The 8,177-nt window shown below is 40.0% G+C and overlaps 1 protein-coding gene and 1 long non-coding RNA gene across 5 annotated transcripts in view; one reads left to right on the top strand and one right to left on the bottom strand.

Moving 5' to 3' along the window:
- Positions 1–3,720, bottom strand: part of LOC137199827 (uncharacterized) — a 4,333-nt gene extending 613 nt beyond the window's left edge. Inside the window, exons 1-4 of the long non-coding RNA XR_010931859.1 lie at positions 3,019–3,720; positions 1,201–1,369; positions 499–592; positions 173–225 (exon numbers count right to left, since the gene is read on the bottom strand). This is a non-coding gene — a long non-coding RNA (uncharacterized lncRNA). The remainder of the gene's footprint in view (positions 1–172; positions 226–498; positions 593–1,200; positions 1,370–3,018) is intronic.
- The window catches only part of LOC137199794 (neuronal PAS domain-containing protein 3), a 373,346-nt gene that overhangs the window by 292,752 nt on the left and 72,417 nt on the right, over positions 1–8,177 (top strand). The window lies entirely within an intron of this gene.

The raw sequence follows: 8,177 nt of genomic DNA, 5'->3' as shown, positions 1-8,177 counted from the left end.
ACAGAAGAACAGAAAACACAGTGAACGTGACTGCGAGAGGTCAGAGGTGATTCTCCACAGATCAGGAAAAAAAAAACACACTTATTTGAATTTTTAAAGTTTGAACTTTGAGTGAGTTCACAGGAAAAAGTAGCTTTTAGCTTATAAATGATGAATAACAACAACGACTCACTTTTAGCTGAAACTGACTTCACTTCCTGGTTGTTTAGGATCCTACAGACCTCACTGCTGTGTGTAAAGATAATTCCTTTAAATACTTTCGCTCTGATCTCACTAAAACCAAACATGTCGACACAAACTGAACGTGCATATCTGATGAATTTTGCTCAGAATGTCCTGACTGATATTTTTCCTCTGTTGAAAAATGTACAAAACTATTTTCTTCATTATAACAATTAAAACATGCACATTAATGTCATTTCTGAGCAGACCAACGGCACGCCCGGCTAGGACGTGTAGTGATTCTGCTAGAAGCCTGCACATGAGAGGAAAGAAAACTCACTTTTTTTTAGCTGTTAATCTTTTATTGCAAACTTGGCGTCTCAAGGGGAGAATTCACAAAAGGATCTTGCAGCCTTTGCGGCAGATAAACCTGCACAAATGAGACAAAAAAGACACCGTGTGATTCACCAAGAGCCTGCAAACTGCACCGCAAACCAAATAGTATCTTAATGCTGCTATTTGCACGTATGTGTAAATTTGATAGTTAGAGTGAAATTATTAGTGTCTTCACTCTCTCTCTCTATGTCTTTCTTCAAATCTTCAAGCTTGTGAGGCACTGATTGATATTGAATTGATATTGAATTGATATTGAACGATCTCCACTCAGCCATCGGGGGGATCAAGTGGGTGCAGGGTTTTAGGTTTATCTCCAACTTTCAGATACTTAAAAAATAAAAATGTCCTGACAGCTCTGATTCTCAGGATTCATCCGTAAGAGCTGCTTTATTACTAATAATTCCACCGTATAAACCTGGGACCAGTGTGAAACAGCTGATCTGTGTAGATGTGTAGCAGCAGAACACAGAACATTAATGAAGTTACTGCTGCTGTAAATGCACACACATGACCTCTTTCTCAGTTCGGCTGCTGTGTGATGCTGCAGCCGGCTGTAGACAACAATCAGAACATCATTTCTGAGCTGAAAGCAGCTGAAAAACTTTTTTTTTTTATATTTAAGCTTTGTGTTCTTAAAAGTACCTTTCATGTAATTACAAACGGCGAGTTAAAGCATTAACGAAGAGTCAGAGGACATCGATCAGTTCTGCTCTCGTTGCCGCGGCTACCTGACTGAACCGGTGTGAGACGGCTGCTGGTGAACGTCCTTTTTGTCCCCTGTCTGCACCCGTAGAGCCGAGCTATAGTTTAACTGTAATGGGACAGTAGGGAGAGAGAACAGATGGGGCATAAAACAAACGCAGCACACATCAGGGACCAGGCTCTCTCTGTGTGTGTGTGTGTGTGTGTGTGTGTGTGTGTGTGTGTGTGTGTGATCTGACAGCTCAGGTGTAAATTAGAAGCTCAATGTCTTACGGGGTGATGTTGGCAGAGGGGTTATTATGTGTGTATGTGTGTGTTTGTATGTTTGTCATACACCTGATCCGTCATCAGTTTAAAGGATAAAGTTGGTGATTTTCTATATTTTTCTTATTGTCAACAAATCTCATGTACAGAGCAAAACCAACGAGCCGTAGACCTTCGCTGTCATCCAAAAACTATTAAAAAAAACATGTCAATAAGTCACATCAGGGTGTGTTGACTGGACTGTTAACCATCAGGAGCTGAGCACTGGTTCTTCTACATCAACAAACCTTTAAAAACGTACTTCTTCTTGCATGTGACGGCTACATATTGCTTAAAAATGTGAAAATTCAACAACAAAGGAAAGGTTTGTATTTGATTTACCATATAATCTGCAAATGAATATTGATGGGAAATCCCCCAAAACCCCATAATACGATACGGTAATTTCACAAATGAGAGTTGAAATTAGCAAACTAGTCAAAGTGACTGAGTAAACTTTCATAACTCGATACAATTTGATACGTTCATGACGACTATCACTGACACTGACCTACGGTGATGTGTGTAATACATCTAAATCATTTAGATTCAGTGTTTATTTCCTAGTTTAATCTGACATCTCTATTGAGTGAGCCAACTTTTTAAACTGACTCATGATGACTCATGACGTTATCAGCTCAGCTAATAGCTACTAGCTACTAGCTACTAGCTAACATAGCTGTCGATGTACGACCTGTTGGATTGTATATCAATATAAAACTCACCTCGGGTGTTATTACTGTTTTTAGAACCACCAGACTGATAAAATATAAAACTTTTTGTCTATCTAACATGAGACTAGGCTAGTTTGTGTTGCTAGCCAAAGGGAGGCACAACTAAGCTAGCGCTGCTAACGACTCATAGGAGCATTTGCTAACATGCTGCCTTTATCAGCAGCTTTTCAAAAATAATGATGTTGTACGCTGTGACAACGCGGTGGTTAAGGTCTGGTTAGGTTTAGGGGAAGATCATGGTTTGGGTTAAAATAATCACTTGAAACAAGTTACTTCCTTCCTTCTTTGACTCGCGGTTGGAAACAGGAAGCAACCTGCAGTCTCTTGCAGCTGAGTCCACTTTTATCCATCTATCCATCTATTCATCCACCCAACCCGCCACCTCCGATTATGGAAATTTGTCACCTATATTGACTTTCTTTTTGGCAACTGACATTACGACTTATACTGTCGTTTTTCTTTGGACAACAGGGTTCTGTTTACAGCTCTGCTAGCTTGTTGTGCTACATATCACAACCTCTTGTGACAGTATAAAGTCAAGAGGTTGTGATATGTAGCACATCAAGCTAGCGGAGCTGTAAACAGAACCTCATCTTGTCTTTGTAGACATGCATTCTGCACATCCTCCTATTTGTCCATATTTAAGTCTGTGCATATGTGTGTGTGTGTGTGTGTGTGTGCGCGCATGTGATCATATATGTGTGTGTGTGTAAATACACACCTGCCGCAACCATTTATCCATCATATTTCACGGCAGTTCTTTCATCCGCAGCAGAGCGTCTGCTTCACCATCATCATCTCTCTCCACTTGTAGGCCGTCTGAGCAAGGCGACAGGCAGGCAGGCAGGCAGGGAGCGGCGGGGCGGCGAATCCAACGCACCCGGGCGGAAAGAATCAGAGTTTACACAACAGCGAGGCGGAGAAATTAAAGATGATTTTTATTTTCTTTATCTGGAGGAGAATTCATTACCTGGCAGAGGAGCGGGAGCTGAGCGCTGTCAGCCAAGAATAATGACTTGTCTAACTGATAGGGAGACACACACACACACACACACACACACACACATATAGATACACACAGGCTTTTATATACAGACACACACACATATACAGTTTCACATACACAAACACACTCAGGCTTGTACACACACAAACATACAACTATAATACAGTACGGTGTCAAATATACACAATGTATGCTCTCGTACTTTAACCACACACACACCACATGCACTCACATGTACACTTAATACATATTTGTACCATATTCAGTAGATTTAAGGCTCTTTGTTCTCTTTTTTATGTTTTTTTCTTACAGATTTACAAATATAAATACTCAGAGTTTTAGTCAGATGTTGAAAAGTAACTACATCAGTAAATCTGGACTTATTATATAGACATTTATTATCATTAGGCCTTTATAAACAGTTAATCAATGGTTTATAATACAGTTTAATGTAGTTGGAAGCAGATATAAGTGTTTATTAATGTATCTGTCAACAACATGTAACATATATCTCCTCCTGTGGACACCAAAAGTGTTTGCTGCTGTATAAACAGATAATGAATAGTAAATATAGTAAATCACAGTTGTAATAACAGGACAATTGTAATATATTGGAGAAATTTTAAATGCTGACAAATACTGTTCATTTATAAACACTTATATCTGCTTATAACTACATTATAGTGTGTTATAAACATTTATTAAATGTTAATATACTGCTTATACATAGGGCAATTATTTCCTTATCGATTAATCTGTCGATTATTTTCTTGCTAGTTTGCTCGTTTGGTCTAAAATGTTAAGATATTCAATTAACGGTCATATATGACAAAGAAAAACAGACACATCCTCACATTTAAGAGGCTGAACGATCAAATTTTGGGCATGTTTGCTTGAAATATAGTTGCAATAAATTAACTTTCTGATGATAAACTAATCGTCAGAACATGCTGATGTGACTCTGACTAATCTGTGTGTGTGTAAGAGACTATAGAATAAAATGTTTGTCTCACTAGTTGTTCATAAATGAGTCAACAATGTGTTTGTGTTTATAGATAGTTATTAGCTACCTAGCTTAACTGTCATTGTTGTAAAAAAAACTGCTAAAGTGTGAAGGTTGTTCTTCTTCTGGTGTTTTTAGCCTGTGAAGCTATTTTTGCATAGTGGTCAAACCGAGTAATTACAACTACAGTGTGTATCATGTGATGCGCACCGGCCCAGAAACACACGCAATCATTGGAAAAGGAGCAGCTGTCACAAACATGAAATGATTCGTTTTATTATCAGAATTTGATCAAATTGGTTCAGTAACATTTGGAAAGTCTCGCAGAGCCAACAGGAAGTCCATGCTCTGAGCCACGGATGTCTTATAAGAGGTTGATACGGTGCCGCCGCTGCTCAGCCTTGCTGCCGATCTCTCCTAGTGGCCACTTGCGGTATTGCATTGAAAAAATATATATTTTATATATTTTATATATCATAAAAGAGACGTCTAAAAAACTGTTGACAGGACCCTTCCAACCGCAGATAAGGTCAATTATTACTCTTTGTATTATTAATTTTTAATCCATGAAGGTTTTATATTTGTAAAACTTTCCTGTGCAATGTGACAAACCTGGAAGCTCATTCAGCTCCTGCACCAGACGAGCATGTTTCATTTGATTAAACTTTCATAGGAGTTCATCTTTGAATGCATATTCCACTTCTCCTTCATAAGGTAAAGTCAGAGGACGACCAGAGTCAGCAGGATTCATCCTCTGAGGAACATGAACGTCTGCACAGAACTTTACAGTCGTTAAGATATTTCAGTCTGGACCAAACAATCGACCAATCAACAGGCCCTCGTTAACATCACGTTGCTACTGTTGATAAGAATATTAATTAATGCAGCTTTAAAGTCACAATTAATGTTTATACTTTCAGCACAAATCAAACTGTTGTAATCAATATACTGTAACACATCAACACACACACAGTTCACTTCTACTGATCCAAGACTCCGTACACAACCTACTGTATGTTTCCAGCTAGTCTCACATAAAACACCATCACACAAACACACACACTCACCTATCCACACACACACACACACACACACACTCACCTATCCACACACACACACACACATTCTCTCTCCCTCTCGCCGGTCCTCGCAGCCTCGTCTGCGTCGGTAATAACCTCTCTGTGCCCCGATCCAGAGGAAATCAGCTGGAATGTGAAATTGAAAACAAACAGTCATTTCAGATAGTGAAGCCTCTCCGTCAGCCGGCGTCTCCCTCTCTGTTTGAAGCCCACAGATTGTCCTCAGATCATATCCAGATATACAGTATAGCTCATGTTCCCTAAATCCCTATCTAATAGACAACTCATACATAATCAGACGCAGCCAAAAGGCGACAACGGCGGTGGCGGCGGCGGCGGCGGCAGCCGCTCCCGCTTGTTTTGCAGATACTAAGAAGCAGCGATCGACGCCACCGAAACTTCAACTTCTCCTCAGTGACGAAGGAAAAGCTGTTTTTTAGCTTGATGAATGGATGCTTCATTTATTTATTTGATTGCACATTAAAATACAGATGAATGTAAAATACACAAACACACTGACGCCTACATAAAGATACATATACAGACATTTACTGTTGGTAAGAAATGAAATTGTGCATAAGTGTGGATGAGTTTTGTGTAAAGACCTAAAAGTCAAAGCAAGATGAATCACATTAATAGAATAAGAGACAGAAAGTCATTTTTGAGACAAAATAAAAAGAAATAAATTAAATGAGAAAACGGAAAAGTTATCAGTTTGTTTTTCAAACTAAAGTTTGACTGACAGCAGCAGTACGACTCCGTCTCTTCTGCTCTGTAATTTCTTTTTTTTTTTAAGCCAAATCTGTTAGAAACAAGTTGTTGTCGGCGGCGTTTTGCAGTGTTCTGTTTTTCACCGACTGTTTCATGTTCGGTCTGGAGGATCCCCAAGAGACGACAAATATAAGAAGTCACTAACACGAACAAGGCAAGGACGCAGAGATGTTGTTGTCACAGTTCAACACGTCAAAGTCAGCAGGCTTTTATATATATCAGCCTTGTATTTATATAGCACCAAATCATAATAAAAGTCATCTCAGGGCAGCAGGTCTAGACTGGACTCTTTAATTTACAGAAACCCAACAATCCTCCATGAGCAGCACTTGGCAACAGCAAGAAGGAAAAACTTCAATGGGAAGAAACCCGAAGCAGAACCGGACTCTAGGAGGGCGCCATCGGCCTCGACTGGTTGGGTTGAGAGAGGAAGAGGAAGAAGAAGAAGAAAGATGGAGAGCAAGCATTGTGTAAATAAACAAATCACTGCTGTTGTGCTATTTTTATGCCAAGTCACATTACTTTTGTCATCGTCCTTATAATCTGGTGGGAAGAGTCGTATAAAAGTCCCTGAAACAGCAACAGTTATTTTCTCATATATGAACGTTTTCCTGTCGCATCCTCGTCCACCATCAAGCCAATTTGTCAGTTTCAACGCACGACTTCCAGACGAATTTCACCCTCATTTGTATAAAGTTGAAATTCACTCTTGTCTTGTAGAAAATGAATGATGGTTCAGTGAGTTTTCACTGTAAAGATTTAGCTTTAGCATAGACTGGAATAGAAATAATGGACGTAGCCACTGTGACGTCACCCGTTAGTTTGTGGACTCCAGTTTTAAAGCCTCAAGTTTGCATTTTTGACCGTCGCCATCTTGGATTTTTTGGAGCCAGAAGTGACCATATTTGGACGAGAGGATGGAGCTGATCCTAACGCTAGCTGCTAGCTTAGTTAGCACAGTGTATTTACAGTCTATGATTAACTGTGATAATGCTAATCTTCTGAACATTCAACTCGTTAGAGGGTCTTTCATGAACTTTCATGAACTGAAAACACACTGAAAGAGCAACATGGGACATTTTAACATGAGGGTCTGCAGGTGGTCATCTGAAGAACTGCAGTTTTCGGCACTTCCACTTTGGCTTCGTTTTGCAGCCCTGACGGTTGCTGCTCGGCCTTTAGTCAGAGGAGGAGAGAGGTTTGGTGGAGGAAAGGTGATGAAACAGAGAGACAGATATTATTGCAGTAAAGACAGAAAACAAACAAAGAAAATACAGAAAAGATTACAGAAAAGAGAGAGACAGGAAGTGAAACAAAGAGAGAGAAGATGAAGTTAGATGTAGAAAAAAAAGAAGAAACGGAGAGAGAGAAGGATGGAGCTGCAGAAACAAAGATGGAAGTAAACTAAACATGGAGAGACAGAGAGCAGCAGTTTGTGTTGTTCTTGTCAAGGTCACAGCAGCTGAATGTGGAGATCCTGAGGGAACACCACTGTGTGTGTGTGTGTGTGTGTGACATGGCTCTATATTTTTCTATTTATTCTATCATTCATGTGTGTGTGTGTGTGTGCCTTTTGTCTTTGTGTGTGTGTGTGTGTGTTTGTCTGCATTTAAAGCCCTGTAGGGGCTCACAACGGGCTGCAGCGTCGCATTCCAATCACTGCTCAATTAATTGCCCTGTAGACACACACACACACACACACACACACACACACACGGTGTCCACAGAGTCCACAGAAAACAGTATCAACACGTGAGTTGCAGACAAACACACACTTTCCCATTCATAGAGAATTAAAGACAAATAAAAAAAAAAAGGACGAGCTGAATCCTGCTGCACACACACACACACACACACACACACACACGCACACACGCACACACGCACACACGCAGGTTGTGTATTGATGGAGCTCCGACTTCTCTCATCTTTGATGCTGAAGATGTTTTAATGAGTTATTTGGCGTAGACACGGTGTGAAAGGTGTCAGTCTCGTGTGTTTCAGTCAGAACATCTAATGTT

Source organism: Thunnus thynnus, chromosome 16 (assembly GCF_963924715.1).
Source record: "Thunnus thynnus chromosome 16, fThuThy2.1, whole genome shotgun sequence".
NCBI lineage: Eukaryota > Metazoa > Chordata > Actinopteri > Scombriformes > Scombridae > Thunnus > Thunnus thynnus.
This window is presented reverse-complemented; position numbering and strand designations above follow the sequence as displayed.